The sequence below is a fragment of the Palaemon carinicauda genome, chromosome 9 (genome assembly GCF_036898095.1).
Source record: "Palaemon carinicauda isolate YSFRI2023 chromosome 9, ASM3689809v2, whole genome shotgun sequence".
NCBI classification, from domain to species: Eukaryota; Metazoa; Arthropoda; class Malacostraca; order Decapoda; family Palaemonidae; genus Palaemon; species Palaemon carinicauda.
Window position 1 is genome coordinate 78,345,646 of NC_090733.1, and position 18,228 is coordinate 78,363,873.

Sequence of the window (18,228 nt, forward strand, 5' to 3'; positions counted from 1 at the left end):
TCTTCCAAAGCCCCCAACATTTTGTGGGATGTTCATTTTTAGCCAGGAATGCAGGATCTAGATAAAGATTTACTTCCCACGATTCTGAAAATTCAATCTGGTCATCATCCCTTGAAAGGGTTAAAATCTCGCTGACTCTAGCACAAGAAGCCATAGCAAACAAAAAGGTGGAATTTTTAGTAAGATCCCTCAACGAGGTAATGTTATTATCTATTGAGGAGGCAAAGTGCAAGACTTTATGCAACGACCATGAGATAGTTTGCTATTGAGTTCTATATCCAAAGCGTAAGCAATAGTTGTCGAAGCCATACCTTGTTCATGTAGTGAAATAAAGAATGAAATACAGAAGTCCGGAGTAATGGAAGAGGGCTGATGTACTTACACAATTTCCACCCGTTTTTTCCAAGAAGACAAGTATTGTCTTTTTGTAGTAGTGGACTTGTATTCTTCTATAAAATCAATCCTCATCTTCGCAACTCCGAACTTTTTTTTAGCCACTAGGGTGAGAAAATTTATGGGCTGAAGGTTTTAATCTTCTGTTGAACATCCTGGGACAGCAATGGAGACGGTAAAGGGATCTAGTGAGGAATGAGTTCTATAGAACAAGGGGGTACCAATTGCTTGTGGGCCAATTTGGAGCCACTAGAGCTGGTGTCCTTTTGAATGTCCGTAGTTTGTTCTGGACTTTCATAAGGAGGTTGAACGGTGGAAAGAAATAAATGTGAGACCACTGGTTCCAATCCAGTGACATCACATCTTTCCCACCGCTTCCGGATCTAAGTTCGGTGCTACATGCCAGGGAAGCTTCTTGTTGAAGCTCGTCACAAAGGGTTCTATCTGCAGTTCTAGGACTTGCTCTAGGATGAAACAGAATGATTTTGGGTCTAGAGATCATTCTGTTTCCAGAGGCTTGGATCCTAATAAGGCGTCCATCGTCACGTTACAAACCCCTTCTAAGTGGACCGCTGAGAGAGGCCAATTTCTCCGCTTTGCCAAAGTGAGAATAGCTAAAATCACCTGGTAAATCTGAGACTTTGAGCTCTATCTGTTGAGGCAGTGGACTATTGTCTTTGGATTCAGTCATGTCAGAGTTAGAAACACTGTCATGGCTTCCTGAATGTTGATATGGAATTTCTGGAGTGTGGCTAACCACTGACCCTGTATCCTCTTGGAAGGGGAGTGTTCCCCAACCCCTGTTCCGAGGCGTCCGTGTGAATTGTCACGGAAGACGGAGGATACTGCAGAGGGACGTGATTCGACAAGCTCTTTGCAGCGGACCACGGCTTGCGCTGTTTGCGCAATAAAGCCAGGGTTTTGTGGCGAAGATCTCTCCGAGCATTTGCTGCCTTTCTTCTCCAGACTCTGTTGGGATCTTTGAGTCTTGCTTTTAAAATTGGGTCTGTCACAGCTGCGAATTGCAGCGATCCCAACTCTTTACTCTTGACATCAGGTTATTACTTTCGATGAAGTAGGCACCTGATAGAGTTTGCTATTTCCTTTCTCTTGCCATGAGGTAGAGATAGGATATGTGACTTTAGATTCCAGTGAAGTCTAAGCCACTAGAGTTCTTGAGCTGGAAAAAGTCAGGACTTTTCGAGGTTGATTTGAAAGCCTAGATATTGAAGGAATTTCATGACTTCCAGAGCTGCTAGAAACTATTCCGACTTCGTTACAGCCCAGACTAACCAGTCGTCTAGATATACCATCACTTGAAGGCCTCTGTTTTTGAAGTGTTCGACAATGGTCTTGATTAGATTTCGGAAAATCATTGGAGTTATAATGAGTTCGATGGGCATAGCTCTGAAAACGGAGGCCTTTCTTGCCAGTCTGAAAGCAAGGTAGGGGGAGAAGCGCTAACCTATTGCAGATGGTGTAGGCCCCCTGGGATAGTAGGGTCCGTATTTGCGAGATAGCTAGCATCTGGAACTTGTCATTCAGAAAGAATTTGTTTAGTGGGGACAAGTGCGCAATAATCCGAAGAGTGCTCAAATCTTTCTTTGGCATGCAGAATAGCCGTCTTTGAAAGTTCATGGATTTTGTGTAATGGATAACTCCCTTCCAGGGAAGATCCTATACATAATCCTCCAAGGACGGGGTTATGGGTTAGAAGAACCTCTTGAACTGAGGTGGTTTCTGTCTCCACTTCCAGCCTAGTACTTTTGAGACTATGCTGTGAGCTCAAGGATTGAAATTCCATTGATCCCTAAAAAGATAGAGTCTTCCCGCTACTGGAAGCTCCTCTTTGTTGTTTTAAAGGACCTGCCTCTTTCAAGGATTTGCGTCAATTTCCTCGGCCCCTAAATTGACCGCCCCTTCCAGACCTTCCTCTGCCACTAGCATTTTTCTCTTGAGCTCTGACCGGGTGAAATGTCGTAGTGGCCCTTTCATAGACCCGGTTGAAGTCTGGAGACTGTGTCACTTACTGCTGGGGAACTGTGTACACTGTCTGGGGGATTGTGGAAACAGAGGCTGTCGCAGCAGGAAAGGTTTTCCTACCCATAAAGGGTCTCCTAGGCTTCTTGCCTTTAGGTTGAGGTCCTTCTCCGGGGGTGAATTTCCTCTTAGAGGACATACCCCACTTCTGCATAAGGCTCTTATTCTCCTGAGCCAACCTATCCATTATCTCCTTGACCACCTTATGAGGAAAGAGGTCTTTCCCCCAAATATTTGAGTCAATCATCTTATTAAGCTCATGCCTAATAGTTGCCGTGGCTAGGGCATGCTCTCTGCAGGCTCTTCTGGCTAAAAAGAAAGCATGCAGATCCCTGTGGAAGGTAGCCAGATGAGTCTTTGTCAGGATGAGGAAGAGGTCTGATTTAGAGTAGTTCCCAATCAGCATCTCCAAATAGGACTGGTGAGACATGAGGCAGACAGCCTTTCTTTAGCTTCCAATTCTGCCTTCAACAAGAATTCGGAAATTCTAGGCAACCTCTCATCGATTTGTTTGCCTCCGATGTCCCTATCCATTTTTCCGACAGTAAAGGTGTATTGGACATCTTCCCAACTGTCCGAGTCATAAGGAAGGGCTAGAGAGACAGATGTGTACTCTTCTAGTACTGGCAGCGGTCTACCCTCCATTACTGCCTTCTTCACAGCCTCTAAACTCTTTGAGGTGAAGGGAATGACAGTATTCTTAGGAGCTATAAAGGTGGCCTGCTTCCTGCCATAGGTAGAAAGTCAAGTGTTATTAACTCTGCCGTTTTTAGCTTCTTCACAAATAAGGTTTGAGCCTCGCTGTGATCCAGGATGATAATTTCCTTGGAGACTGTATCATTCCTCATGGACGCTTCAGAGTTCAGCCTTTCATAGGAGTAAGGATAACTATCAATTGAGGGGTAGAATTCTAAGTCGGAAACAGGCTTAGTTGCCATGCCTTCTCCAATGTAGAATTACCTCTCAGTCAGAGCCATATGCTGTGCATAATGCCAAGGATTCTTTACCAAGCAATCTGGAAGACTCAAAGCTGGTGGCGCCTTGGACTTAGGTGCCTGCTGAAAGGCCTCTATCTTCACCTCTAAGATGCTCGTGCTCTTTTATGTTCGGCATGGATATTTTCCATGAATGCCTTCATGGATGCCATTTACTCCAAGTGACCAGGGATCAAAGGTGTATTCGGAGTAGGAATAGGAGTATAAGTAGAGGCAGGGGTGGCAGATACAGGGATGGGGGTCTGTGCTAAAGAAGTACTAGGAGCTGTACTTACCTGATGGACATCTAGGGACTCATCACAGGCTTCCGTAGTCAGCAGGATCCTCTCTTTCTCTGATGTCACGAAAGAGGGCGTCAACATGTTATTGACATCCAAGCTCAACACCTGAAGAGTGTCCCGAACTACATGATCTGCCTGATCTAGTTGCACCGGCGGGAGTTGAACTATCGGTATCTGGTGACCAAAATCGGCAGCCACATCAGCCTTTGGGAAGAGGAGGTCCTCAAGTTCCATCAAAGGAAGGTAAGGAGCACCTTGTTCAGAGCTCTTCTGGAAGGCTCTCACCCAATGCCTAATGGTCTTCTGTTTCCACACTTTATCGTCCTGGGAGACGTTGGTAGCGTGGAAACTCGTGTGAATTAGGTCCTTGCACACACTGCAATTAGTAGGTTCCCAGAAGGCAAATGAACCTTTGAAAACATGGCAGTCAGCATGTTTCCAGTAAGTCTTATGGCCACAAGGCAACGTGACCTGCCTGGTGCAGGTTACTGTAGCACACTCCATGTCCTCAGCATACTCCATGTCTTCAGCAACCTACAAAGATACAAAATTTTTAATGAGTACAAATTGCGCATCAAAAAATTTTGCTCATCTTAAGTAACACAAGAACATTTTTTAAAATATAATTTTAAAAAATTATACATAATTTCAAAATTTTACCTACTCTAGCTATGGCTAAAACTACAATGCAACTGGAGCTCATGCCAAACAGCTCAGAATTCTATAAGAATTCCTATGGAGTGGTATAATAAGGGAGAAAGGTTCTCATCAACAGAACACCATTTCCACCAAAGTAGGTCTATTAAACAACCTAAAGCGGTAAAATCACATACCCTCCTGCCTAAGCCGGCAGCAGCTGCACCTGAGGCGGCAGCAGCTGCACCTGAGGTGGCAGCAGCCGTGCCAAGGTGGCAGCTATTCCTAGCAACAATGGCTCTATGGACTGACTTTTCATTACCCATAGGTATGTCAACACAATGCGGCAGTGGCATTGTCAAGTCAACAAAAACTGGTTGATCCTATAAGGAACCAGACCACGAGTAATAGGAAAGGTACAGGCTAAGAGAAGGTATTAGATAAAGGAATCTACCAATAACCTAGTTTCTAACATTAAATCATGAGAAAGGGGATTAGCCCTTCAAAATAATGAGAGTTGTATAACACAGCCGGAATGCCATGAATTCGTAAATTCAAGGGAAATCCTGATAACTAGGAGGTATCCAATCAATTAACTTTAAAGGATAATGTTCCTCATATATGGAGGAAGGGAAAAGACGCAGATGATTAGCCTAAGGCTGCAGCTAAGGCGACAAGGGAGAGGCTCTCTTCTAATGACAAAAAAGATGGGTACTCCTAACCAACTCACATCTAAGGCTAGAGGAACTCAAGCTGGCAGGACTGAAAAGTATGGCCAAATGGTAAGTACTTCGACTAGGGAGCTTCTGACCAGGCATAGGAGTCAAGACCCCATATCAAGGGAGCCCAGGATGAGGAGCTGAAGCCAGAGACCAGGCAACTGCTAAGACAGCAAAGAAGTAGTTTCATTGCCTAGAAAGAGTTAGGCTACAAAAACCCCACTGTGCCGGCTAGCCTAGATTATATAGCAATTTAGGAATGCTCAGATGCTAGGGGATGCAGACCAGATAAAAGAATTGTAGCTCCACGGACAGTGAAAAAATTTGTAGCCTAACTAGGAAGGGGAAAGGGATAGCTAGACCAAGGGTGATCTCTGAGGCAGCAGAGACAATTAATCCAGGGTAGGATCAATCACTCGTCCACCCAGAGCCAGACTAGATGACCCACAAGCTGTCATGTCCACAACCGACTGCCATCATACCAAAAACTAAGAAAAGAAGCCTAGCAAATGAGTAAGGCAACACGAAAGGAAGGTCTACCTGTCAATATTACAACAAGGTTGGTTTTGTTCTAAGGGAATAACAGAGTGTAGACACAGGGAACAAGTCCCCACAACCAGTGCCGCCTAGCCAGACAATAAGGCTAAGTATATAAGTGAAATATTGTCACCCAAAGACGACTGTAAAGCACCATCCACTGCTCCCAGAGGGTACCTTCAAGGCTGCAGCTCCCACTATGACATATTAATAGCAATGGAGGTGTCGCAGCCTCACGAGAACCCTGCAGTTACGTGGTAGAAGGTAAACGTGGATTTGTAAATATTAGCCAGTCTTAGCAAAGGGCTAAGCGTCAGGGGTTAGCCGAAGTCAAGACTGATGTAAGATCAGCATGCGAAAAATACAAAAGTCTAACTATAATCATACCACAGTTGTAAAAGTATATATTTAACACACTTTTACAAGTCTTGATATGAATTTTTATACAATCCTGAGCAATTTGGAGACATGAGCTACTGGCTTTGGCCATGCAGCAGCCACGGAAAAATAAAGGACACAGTGCAAAAACACAAGGGGGAGACACGAAATTCTCCACCCCAAAAGGAAAAGGTACTCAACTTGATCAATGACGAAGAAGCAGAAGCATCCATAGTCTCAAAAACACTCCAAAAGACTTTAAAACAAGCAGAAAACTCTCGAAGGAATCTATCAATATGGCGCTGCTAGAAGGAATGGCGAACCAGAGAACATATTTTCAGCACACTGGGATCTGAGTTGTAACGGCTTTCTCTCCCACGTGTCCAATCCTATCCCATATCCTTCGAGACAATTTTAACTCTATTCGGGGAAGGAGAGCCATGGCTTGTTTTAAACACGTCCCTGTTTCACACATGATATCTCTCGGGATATTCGCTCCAGGGAATAGAACCGAGTGATACCTCTACAGGTAAAATTCTCTGGTATATCACAGGCAAAAATAACGGATTTTAAGCGAAGCGGAAAATCTATTTTTGGGTGAGATAGCCATGTTGTCCTGATGGAAGGTTCCTATTGGTAGCTTTCTAAGGGATATTTGGCTACAGTGATATTCCCAGAGAATTGACCTTTAGGTCTCCAGAATTCTAACTCCTGGCGCGAATATCCTTAAATTTTCTCTTAAGGATATCGCATAATATCAGGGGACGTATATCTTGATACGACACATAGCAATCTTCACCCCGAATAGTGTTTTCGTTTCTAGGGGGAAGAGTGGCGAAAACTGATGGGGAGTCGTTATCAAGGTTACCCTTCCTCCCGTACTATTATGAGTATACAAGATGGCGCTTATTCCTTGTAGCATTGAGCATGGTACTACAGATATAGTAGTTTCGGGAGGGATATTGCCTAGGCATTTTCTATGGAAAAGGAGGGTGGGTCCATCAGGACGACATGGCTATCTCACCTAAAAATAGATTTTTCGCTTCACTCAAAATTCGTTTTTTGGGCTCAGGTCATGTTGTCCTAATGGAAGTTTACCAGAGAATTACTAGAAAGTACTGTATCTGTGGACTTCATAGGTGCCTTGACCTTGGGACAGATTTTCCTATGGTCATTCGGACCATTGAGACATATGACGTTACCGTTATATGTCATTACCACTAATCATAGGCAATGTTAGGGCTTCCTGCACCCTGCAGGGAAGAGTCATATTAGACAGTAGGAAAGGGGGTCTCAAGGTTTACATATACTGTATGAACAAACATAGTATCAAGTAGATATACAAGTCTCACAGTTTGTATATACTTGTTGAAACAAAAGTATCAACTATATTTATTGTCCGTAAACATACAATAATATGAGGTATACTTAGGTAAGTGAGTAAGTGAACTCTGGCTATACTTTATTTGTGTTAATGGTGGGGCGAAATAAGACGCAATTACACATTAATAGACATTTATTCACGAAAAATTACTATAGATAGAATAGCATGTGTAATATATATTAATATATATTAGGAGAATCATACATATATATACAACTTGATACAGAAAATATTTTCTACCTGAAAGGGAAGAAAAGATTAGTGCCACTATGAAATTCTAAAATTTAATAAAATTTTCTAATATAGTTTTCTGTAGTTGTTGGATATTATCAACACTGTGTAAAGTACTGTACACACGGCACAAGTGTTATTTGTATAATTCTACACCTGAGGTTTTTTTTAGCAGTCTTTAGTGTCACCATGGTGACACTCACTTCAAAGATATTGCACTGGAAGGAGTCAACACCTTTACATCATAATTGAGAGTCCCAATCAATTCACTGTTCATCGCAGCACTAGATGACAGGTTTTAATGCACTACCTGCCGTCACCACATATTGCTTCAACTCATGCATTTGCTTTGCATAATGTTTGTAGAACACTCTGGATGACTTCCATTCAGTGTATGAGCAAAGACGGTCGAAGTCCATATACTGAAAAAAGTTCAGTGATGAAGCAATTTTTCTCGGATCATGACCTGCGGGTGTACTGTCTGGATCCGCTCTGCGAATAAAGTAGGTGAGCTTCGCCCTCAGTTGTTTTAGGGATAAGTTTGATCCTGAGGTTTCTCCTTTAAAGAGCTGTCCTCCCCTGAAGTCTGAAGTTCTTCGAAAATAGACCTTTAGACACTCTACTGAACATAGAGAAACATCTTCCTTCAGAGGGCAGATTCTCCAAGGACCCCACCTTTTGGTGGTAGCTCGTTTTTGGCTAGAAAAGTAGGATCGGGAAAAAGATTCAGTTCTCCCTCTTTTGTGAACTGAATATGGCCCTCATCTCTTGATAGGGCTACTACTTCACTAACTCTAGCCCCAGAGGCTATAGCAAACAAAAATATCACTTTTTGTGTTAGATCCTTTAGGGAACAATGTTCATTGTTCAAGTTCGAAGCATAGTCCAAGACTTTGTCCAAAGACCATGAAATGGGCTTTGGAGGGGCTGCTGGTTTAAGTCTAGCACATGCCTTCGGAATCTTGTTGAAGATTTCATTCGACAGGGCCACCTGGAAGGCGGATGGAAGAGGTCTAGTCAAAGCTGACTTACACGTAGTTATCGTGGTGGAAGCCAAGCCTTGTTCGTGAAGGTGGATGAAGAAGGACAGGCAGAAGTCTATCGAGATTTCCGTCGGCTTTTTTTGTTTTAACAAGAGACCCACTTCTTCCAAGACGATTCATACTATCTTCTGGTTGATTTTGACTTGTATTCTTCAATAAAGTCGATACTATCTTTTGAGATCCCAAATCTTTTCTTGGCTGCTAAGGCGAGAAAATCATGAGATGAAGGTTTTAGGTTCTCAGTGATGAAGCGAAGACAGTCGACTTCTGAAACAGTTGGGATAGAACTGGGTTCAGTAGAGGAAACAGTCTCAGCTTCAGTTCTATCACCAGAGGGAACCAATTGCTCTTGGGCCATTTGGGGGCCACCACTGCTGCCGTCCCCTTGAAGGATCTCAGCTTGCTGAGGACCTTCAGCAGGAGATTTGTTGGCGGGAACAGATAGATGGGAGTCCATCTGTTCCAATCGAGGGACATGGCGTCCGTCGCTTCTCCCCGAGGGTCCTCGTATGGGGCTACATATCGAGGTAGATTCTTGTTGTCACTCGTTGCGAAGAGGTCGATCTGCAGTTCTGGGAGTTTTTCCAAGATGAAGGTGAATGAGTCTGTGTCTAGGGACCATTCTGACTCTATCGGCTTTCGCCTGGATAGAGCGTCCACCGTCACATTGCGGAACCCTTGTAGGTGAACTACTGATAAGTGCCATCTTTTCTTTCTTGCCAAGAGATAGATGGCCAAAATCACATGGTTGATGTAGGGTGATCTCGAGCCTTGTCGGTTCAGACATCTCACTATCACTTCACTGTCCAAGACCAGCTTGATACGGGCTGATCTGTGAGGGGATAGCGTCTTCAAGGTCAGGAGGACTGCCATAGCCTCCAGAATGTTGATGTGAAAGGTCTTGAACTGGTGCGACCAGTTCCCTTCAGCTTTCCTTTGATGGGAAGGACCTCCCCATCCTTCTGTTGAGGCATCCGTGTGGATGACTACCGATGGTTGAGGTGGTTGTAAGGGAATAGTCCTTGCTAGGCTCTTGACCTTCGACCACGGCCTCAGAAGCGATCACAGTAAGGTCGGTGTCGGTCTCCATAGATCTCTTCGAGCGTTTGATGCGTATCTTCTCTAGACTCCTGACACATCTTTTATCTGTGCTCTTAGCACTGGGTCTGTTACTGCTGCGAACTGGAGAAAGGCCAGTACTCTTTCCTGTTGGCATCTTGAGATCCTGTTGGATTTCAGTAGTCTCTTGACAGAACCCGCGATCTCTCTCCTCTTCTTTGGTGGAATGGAGAGGCGGTGTGACTGCAAGTTCCAATGGATTCCCAACCATTGAAAGTCTTGAGCTGGAGAGAGGCGAGACTTCTTGTAGTTGATCTTGAAGCCCAGATGTTCCAGGAACTGGATCACTTTTATGGCTGCCTGCAGACAAGCAGTCTTGGATGCTGCCCACACCAGTCAGTCGTCCAGGTATGCAGCTACCTGAACGCCTTCTAAACATAGCTGTTGTACGACTACGTCCGCAAGTTTCGTGAAGATCCTTGGGGCTATGTTTAGTCCAAAGGTCATGGCTCTGAAGACATACTTTGTCTTCTGTAGCTTGAATCCTAGGTAGGAGGAGAGGGGGCGACTGACTGAAAGGTGCCAGTAAGCATCTGCCAGGTGTATTGAGACTGTGTACGCCCCTTTCGGTAACAGGGTCCTTATGTGTTGTAGGGTTAGCATCCAGAACTTGTTGTTCTCGATGAACTTGTTGAGTGGAGACAAGTCTAGAATGACTCTGAGTTTGTCCAAGTCTTTCTTGGGAACACAAAACAGCCTTCCCTGGAATTTGATGGACTTTGCTTCCCTTATAAGCTTTTTGTTCAAGAGTTCTAAAGTATATTCTTCCAGTTAGGAGGTGGAGTGTTGGAAGAATTGAGGAAATGAAGGTGGAGATCTGTTCCATTTCCATCCTAGTCCATTCTTGATTAGGCTGTGGGCCCAGGGATCGAAGGTCCAACGATCCTGAAAGTGGAGGAGTCTTCTTCCTACCTGGAGCATCTCATTGCTTGGATGGTCCCGAGGGCTTGCCTCCCTGACCACGTCCTCCCCTACCTCGTGAGGGGTTTCTTGAGAAGCCCCATCTAGATCCTCTACCTTTCGGGTGAAAGGTAGTGGTGTGCCTCTCAAAACCTGGGTTAAAGGCTGGTGACTAGGCTACTAGCTGTTGAGGCACCACCTGGAAAGTGGTTTGTGGCTGAGCAACCATTTGGGGTACCGTGGTCATGGTTACTGTGGGATGTTTCACAGGTCAAAAAGGCAGTCTTGGCTTCTTCGTCTTTCTCTTAGGTTGGGGACCAGCATCAGGGGAAGATTTTCTCTTGGCAGAGATGCCCCACTTTTGGAGAAGATTCCTATTCTCCGTGGCGGCTTTAGTGACTACCTCTTGGACTACTTCCTTTGGGAAGAGGTCCTTGCCCCAGATACAGGAAGTGATCAACTTCCTGGGGTCGTGTTTGACCATTGCATGGGCAAACAAACTCTCTGCAGGCCCTCCTGGCCTTCACAAAAGCGTACAAGTCCTTAACTATGGTAGCCATGTGCATCTTGGCTAGGACTGTATACATGTCTGGGGTACTTGCAATGCCTGCACACATCTCCATGCAGTTCTGGAGGGACAGAGAGGTGGCTAGTCTCTCCTTTGTCTCTTGTTCTCTTCTCAGGAGAAAGTCCGACAGCTTCGGGAGGTTTTGACTGAACTGCTGTCCTGCGATGTCTGCGTCGAGCTTCGATATTGAGAAGGTTAGGAGGACCTCATTCCAATCCTTCTTGCCCGTGGGCAAGGCCAGAGACAATGGTCTATACTCCTCTAACGTAGGGCATGGTTTCCCTGCATCCATTGCCTTTAGCACGCAGTGGAGAGCTTTTGACATGACGGGAAAAGCTCTGGAGGAAGGAGCAAGGAAGGTAGGGTGCTTCTTGCTTAACGCAGAAACTTTGGAGTTCGTGTAACCTGCCTTCTTCAGGCTACTCGTCAAGAGAGTCTGTGCCTTGTCATGGTCAAAGACCATGACATCCTTAGGTTCCTTCTCTTCTTTAGACGCAGGTTCATTCTTCAGCCTGATGAAGCACTCCAGGTAAGCCGCAAGGTTTGGCCAGAATTGGAGATCGTCGAGGGGTATGGCCCCCATCTTCTCAGAGACGTAGAGTTTCCCAATCATCATGTGCATGAACTCCGCATACCTACAGGGGTTGGTTTCGGAGCATTGAAGCAAGTCAGAGACTGGGCCACTTGTAGGAGCCGCGAGAAGCAGCTGCGCGGCTTGCTTCCCTGACTTCCTTTCTCATCTCAAGCTGTTCCTTGCGGAAAGTATCCATCAATTGCTGGATCTGCCCCATAAATGCTTGGCCCGTGGGGAACAGCGGGTCTGGTTGAGGGGTTGGAGCCGAAGAGGTTGACGGCACAGGCTGAAATACCGTCACAGACAGTAGAGGGTCTTCCATTTCTGTCAATCCGAGTTCTTCTTCCTCCTTGGGTGGCAGGGCCACCTCTTCTTCAGGGTCTTCTTGAAGGAGATCCTTTTCAGTGTCCGAGGACACGTCTGACATCCTTTCCTGATGGATGTCCATGCCTTCTAGAGTCTTATTGATGTCGGCCTCTATCGCCAGTTGTATGCAGAGGGGGGCTCGGGTCATTCCTGAGGCACAACTGCATTAGATGTTGCCTTAGGGAACAGCAGGCTTCTAATGGACTCGCTTGGTAGGTAAGGTCCCGGAGAGTTCTTCTGGAACCCTCTTACCCATTTTTGAAGCGTTTCCCTTGCAGTATACCTCGACTCCGTCATCTTGGGATCCCCGAAACCCTCGGTCATCAAGGCCGAGCACACGTTGAAACCCTTGGGGTCCCAGTCGCGATGGAGCAGAGTGCATGAGACCTGCACATGTTGTGGCCACAAAAGTTCTTACTTTTGTGGTTGCAGTACATAACTGCACACTTCACCTTGGGCTCCTCCTGTAAGGAAAGAAAAAGTGAAATGAGTATGGGGTAATTTATCACACTGATAAGTCAATCTCATGCATTAATAATAGATCTTACTATTTTCATTATAGCTTAGGATAGTAAGCTAGAAAAGAAATAGGAAAGACACATATCTTTGTTTCCTGTCCAGGCAATTGCTGTGACTTCTCTAAATATTAATATTTTAAATTTCCTTATTAGGGAAATCTAGGGTGGAATATCTCTAGAATATAGAGCTGAAGTCAGTGTATACTAGCACTAACTCCTCACAAGTGGAATATTAATCCTGTAGGGTAAAGATATTATGTTCTGATGACCTAGGATTCATTAGGATATTGAAGGAATACTTCACTTCAACATATTTAGCGGTCTCAACAACGGACGGTGAAAGGATACACAGAATATGTTGGAAATCATACTACTGTATATTATATACTGTACTTTTCTAACTGCTGTATCTGCTATACTGCAGGAATATTGGCTACTGTATAGTCTTATACTGTAGTTCTGCTGGCATACTACCGGCTAGGCTAGTACCTGACGGCACTAGCCGACAGAGAGAGAGAAAGCATGGAGAGAAAGGCTACCGTATTATTATAGTTTAGTACAATAATTAGGGTTGTAAGGACCACTGTCTCTACTGCCTTCTTTCCAGAATGAGGATTCAAATGGAAGGGGAAAGAATGTAATAATTCTAGCTTCCATCCAGCTACAATATCTGTTGCCGGCTGCTCTGCCGGTTCCAGGGTTTCCGGATGGCAGTCCAAGAGAGGACTGAAGAATACTCAAAGTTGTTTAGGGTCTCCCAGCAGCAGCTGTCAAGGCTGGTAAAACCTTTCCCGAAGCCTTGCTTCCGTTAGGGGGAAGGTCGAAGCAACAATCAAGTAGCCTTTGTAGGAGCCCGGCCGGCATCGCAATCCGCCTGGCAAGTGGGGAGATTGTAGAATACCAGCCACAGATGTTGTGACGGCTAGGCCATCACTAAAGGACAGAAGGGGAAGAGAAAGGGTCTTTCATTTTGAGTAGAAAGAAGGCGGTTCGTCTGCCTCCAACTGTCGGCAGCAAACAAGGAAACATAGTTTCCTATGCCGGCACCATCTTGGGCGGCAGAGGAATAAAGATTCCTCAGCCTAAGACATTGCCGGATATAAGACATGTTTTCTAGACCACAAAGGAGAAGTTAGCGGCAACTGTACTATCACTTTCGGTTGTGGACTAGGGAAGCCGGGCTTCCTATGCCTGCAACTGTGAAACCGGCAGGGAAACGACTAATCCCCCATCAGTAAAGTTGCGGACAACAAGACTGAATACTCTGAGCTACTGTCGTTTTTCAAAGCCGGGATACCCACCGGCAAAGAGGATTGACAGAAACACTATCCCAGTCAAGCCGGAGTACACTACTCTATGGCAAGACCAAAAATAGGGTTGTCGCCTAATGGCGGCACTCAGAGGGAAGGAAGGGTTTATCCTTAAATCTCTAAAAGAGACGAGTATCGAATTATGTTAGTAATTCTAGGAGATGTGCTATCTCCGGCTGAATTAATAAAACGATACCAGCGGATAAACGGGGATAACGTTACTAAAGTATAGTAAAATGCATCAGGTTAGCCTAACTCGAGTCAGGATCACGGCTATGCTACATCACCGAGACCCTATCGTATACTATCGAAACGTTTAGCAGAAGAGGAAATATTACATGTGTAATCTAATCTTCACTAGTATAATTTGCCTAAATAGCTATAATTTATTAAAGCTAAATACCAGGGACGTCGTACTACTAACTAAATAAAGCATTTATGGCGTACGACAGCGGTCCAAAATGGCCGCCCCCGGTGATGGCTCTGCTCCAGTAAACACATCTAAATTATGCTAATTTAAATATGAGAAGGGAGCCAAAAATTATACACAGGAAAGATTAATACTCAATTTTCCAGAGGATGAAGATGCTGGAGATTGCATGGTAATAATCCTTGAAATCGAAACAAAACTGAGAGCAATAGGGAGATACACCGTGCTTAATTCGATACTACAAAAGGAATGGTTCGCCGTAGTAGTACGGGAAGGGGATCCACCGGGTAACCTTGATGATGGCTCCCCTTCAATTTCGCCACTCTTCCCCCTCAGAATGAAAATCTATTTGGGGAGAAGATTGCCATGTGTCGTATCAAGAAATACATCCCCTAATATTATGCGATATCCTTAAGAGTTATTCTAAGGATACTCGAGCCAGGAGTTAGAATTCTGGAGACCTAGTCAATTCTCTGGGAGTATCACTGTAGCCAAATATCCCTTAGAAAGCTGCCTAAAAGAATCTTCCATCAGGACGACATGGCTGAGCCCAAAAAATATTCTACAAGTGGTGGAGTTTTCCTAGTATCCACCGACTCCGGCTCTACGTACGAGAGTTATTCCACTCTGTATTTTCCCTAATAAGGAAATTAAAAATATTAACATTGTAGGTCACAGCAATTGCCTGGAGAGAAAAACACAGATATGTGTCTTTCCTACTTCTTTTCTAGCTTACTATCCTAAGCTATTATAAATAAAAGTAAATTATATTATTTTATGCATATGTAATTTTATCACCGAGATAAATTACCCTAAACTCATTTCACTCTTTCTTTCTTTACAGGAGGAGGCTAAGGTGAAGTGTGCATTCCTGTTCTGCAACCACAAAAGTAAAGACTTTTGTGGCCACAAGATGTGCAGATCTCATGGCCCCTGCTCCATCGCAATTGAAACCGTGAGGTATTGGGATCCGAAGGGTTGCACCGTCTGCTCGGCCCTGATGACCGAAGGATTCGGTGAAGATATCCCCGAGACTATGGAGTCAAGGGATACACCGAGGGAAACACTTCGGAAGTGGGTAAGAGGGTTCCAAAAGAACTCTCCGGGACCAGTCCAACGAAGCTATGAGATACCTTCTGTTCCCTAAAGCCCAATCCGAGGCGGTTATGCCTCAGGCACAGGTCAAGCCTCCCTTCATCCAGCTGACGATAGAGGCTGACATCAACAAGGCACTTGAAGGCATGGACATCCACCAAGATCGGATGTCAGAGGTGTCCACCAACACTGGAAAGGATCTTCTGCAAGAAAATCCGGAAGACAGGTGGCTCAACCACCCACTGAGGAAGAAGGATCCGTATCAACGATAACAGAGGACCCTCAGTTTTCTGTGACGGCATATCAACCTGTGCCGTCAACTTCTTAGGCCCCAACTCCCCATCTGGAACTGCTAATAGCTAAGAGCGAGGCGCTCCTAGGACAGCTTCAACAGATGATGGAATCGTTCCGCAAGGAACAACAAGAGATGAGGAGGGAAGTTAGAGAGTGAAATGCTCGGGCGTTCTCAGAGGCTCTCACAAGCCTATCAAAGACTCTGACTTACCTCAATGCTCCGAAACCAACCCCTGGAGGTATGCAGAGTATATGCCCATGATAAATGGGAAACTGTACATCTCCGAGAAGATGGGGGCCAAACCCCTCGAAGATCTCCAATTCTGGCCTAACATTTCGACTTACCCAGAATGTTACGTAAGATTGTGTGAGGAGACAGAACCTAAAGAGGTCATGATCTTTGAGCATGACAAGGCGCAGGCTCTGTTAACAAGTACCTTAAAGAAAGCCGGCTACACCAACTCAAAGGTTTCAGCTTTGAGCAAGAAGCACCCTACCTTCCTTGCTCCTTCCTCCAGAGCTTTCCCCTCTTCGCCCAAAGCTCTCAACTGCGTGCTGAAAGCAGTTGATGCGGGCAAACCATGCCCAACGCTAGAGGAGTGCAGATCATTGTCTCTAGCCCTGCCTACCTGCGAGAAGGAATGGAACGAGGTTCATCTAACCTTCTCAGTCTCGAAACTGGATCCAGAGATAGCAAGACAACAGTTCAATGAGAACCTTCCAAAGCTGTCGGAACATCTTTTGAGAAGGGAACAGGAGACAAAAGAGAGACTAGCTGCCTCTTTGTCTCTCCAGAACTGTATGGAGATGTGTGCAGGCCTTTCTAATACCCCAGATATGTACAAGGTGTAAAAGGCCGGAAAAAATGGAGAAATGGCTGGCTGATGCATCATGACAACGCGCCCTCTCACACGTCACTGCTTGTTCGGCAGTTCATGGCTGGAAAGAATCTCGCTGCAGTTCTGCATCCACCATATTCTCCCGACTTGGCACCTTGCGACTTCTGGCTATTCCCGAAAATTAAATCGACGATGAAAGGGAAACGATTTGACACCATTGAAGACATCAACTCGAACACGACAAAGCAAATAAAGTTATTGAAGAAAGAGGACTTCCAGGAATGTTTTCAAAAGTGGCAGGCACGGTGGAGTAAGTGTGTATGTGCCGAAGGAGAGTGCTTTGAAGGAGATTAGTGACAAAACATGTTAATGTTTGTAATTTAATAAATATTCACACATTTACCGAACTTTTTGATCACCCCTTGCTATATATATATATATATATATATATATATATATATATATATATATATATATATATATATGTATTTTGGGGGGGATCAAGCCATGTCATCCTGATGGAAGTTCCTTATTGGCAGCTTCTACTTGGAATATTTCTGTGATTGATATACCATAGTAATTTACCCTAGAGGTATCAACGGAGTTCTGACCTCCAGAGCGAATATCCCGAGAGATATCCTGTATAAATCAGTGACGTGTTAATACCAAGCCATGGTTATCTTTCCCGGAAAGAGTTAACCTTGTCTCAAAGGAAAGGTGAGGGTATGATACGTGGGCAGAAGAGCTGTTACCATTCCCAATCTCAATGTGCTACAACTAAACCGTTCCTGATGATCCATTTGCCTTTGCAGCGCCATCTCTGTCATTTTGCTTGGAGAGTTTCTGCTAGTTTTCTGAGTTTTTTTAGTGGTTTTTGATCATGGATACTTCAGCTTCTTTCCCATCGACTAAGCTGAGTGCCCCTTTTTTGTGTGTTGGAGAATTTTGCATCTCCACCCTTTTATTGTATTGCATGCTTTTATTGTTCCGAGGGCGGCATGCTTTCTGCGCCATTACATCATGTCTAAATTGCTTATTAACACTTTGTTATTTAGTCAGTTTACTTTAGGAATATGTTTTATTCTAATATTCTAAAGTGTGGTATGTTTATGGTATCCCCCATCCTTCCTTGATATTTCTCGTGTTTTTTATCAGCATTGTCTTAGGCTAGCCTACCCTAGCCGGCGGCCATGCCTGGTAAATTTTCACTAAGCACCATACCCTTCTTTTACCAAACCTTGCCGGTTGGGTGAGGCTGTCTATCCTCCCATGTTGTCAATTTGTCACGGCAGGGAGCTGCAGTCTTGGAGATCCTTCTGGGAGTTGGATAGTGTTCTCAGTTGCCCTAGGGTGACTATTTTCCCTTTCCACTTAGCCTATATGTATGGCGAGGCAGCACAGGTCTTGGGATCCTGTTCCCTGTGTCTACTTATGTTTACCCATTGGAACGCCTTACCCCCTGTTCTGATGCTGACTAGTAGACCTCCTTGCATCACCTTAACCATTATTAGGCTTCTCTCTTAGTCTTTGGTAGGCTATGCCTGGGTGTAAGGACCTATCCTCTGTGCCCTATCACGG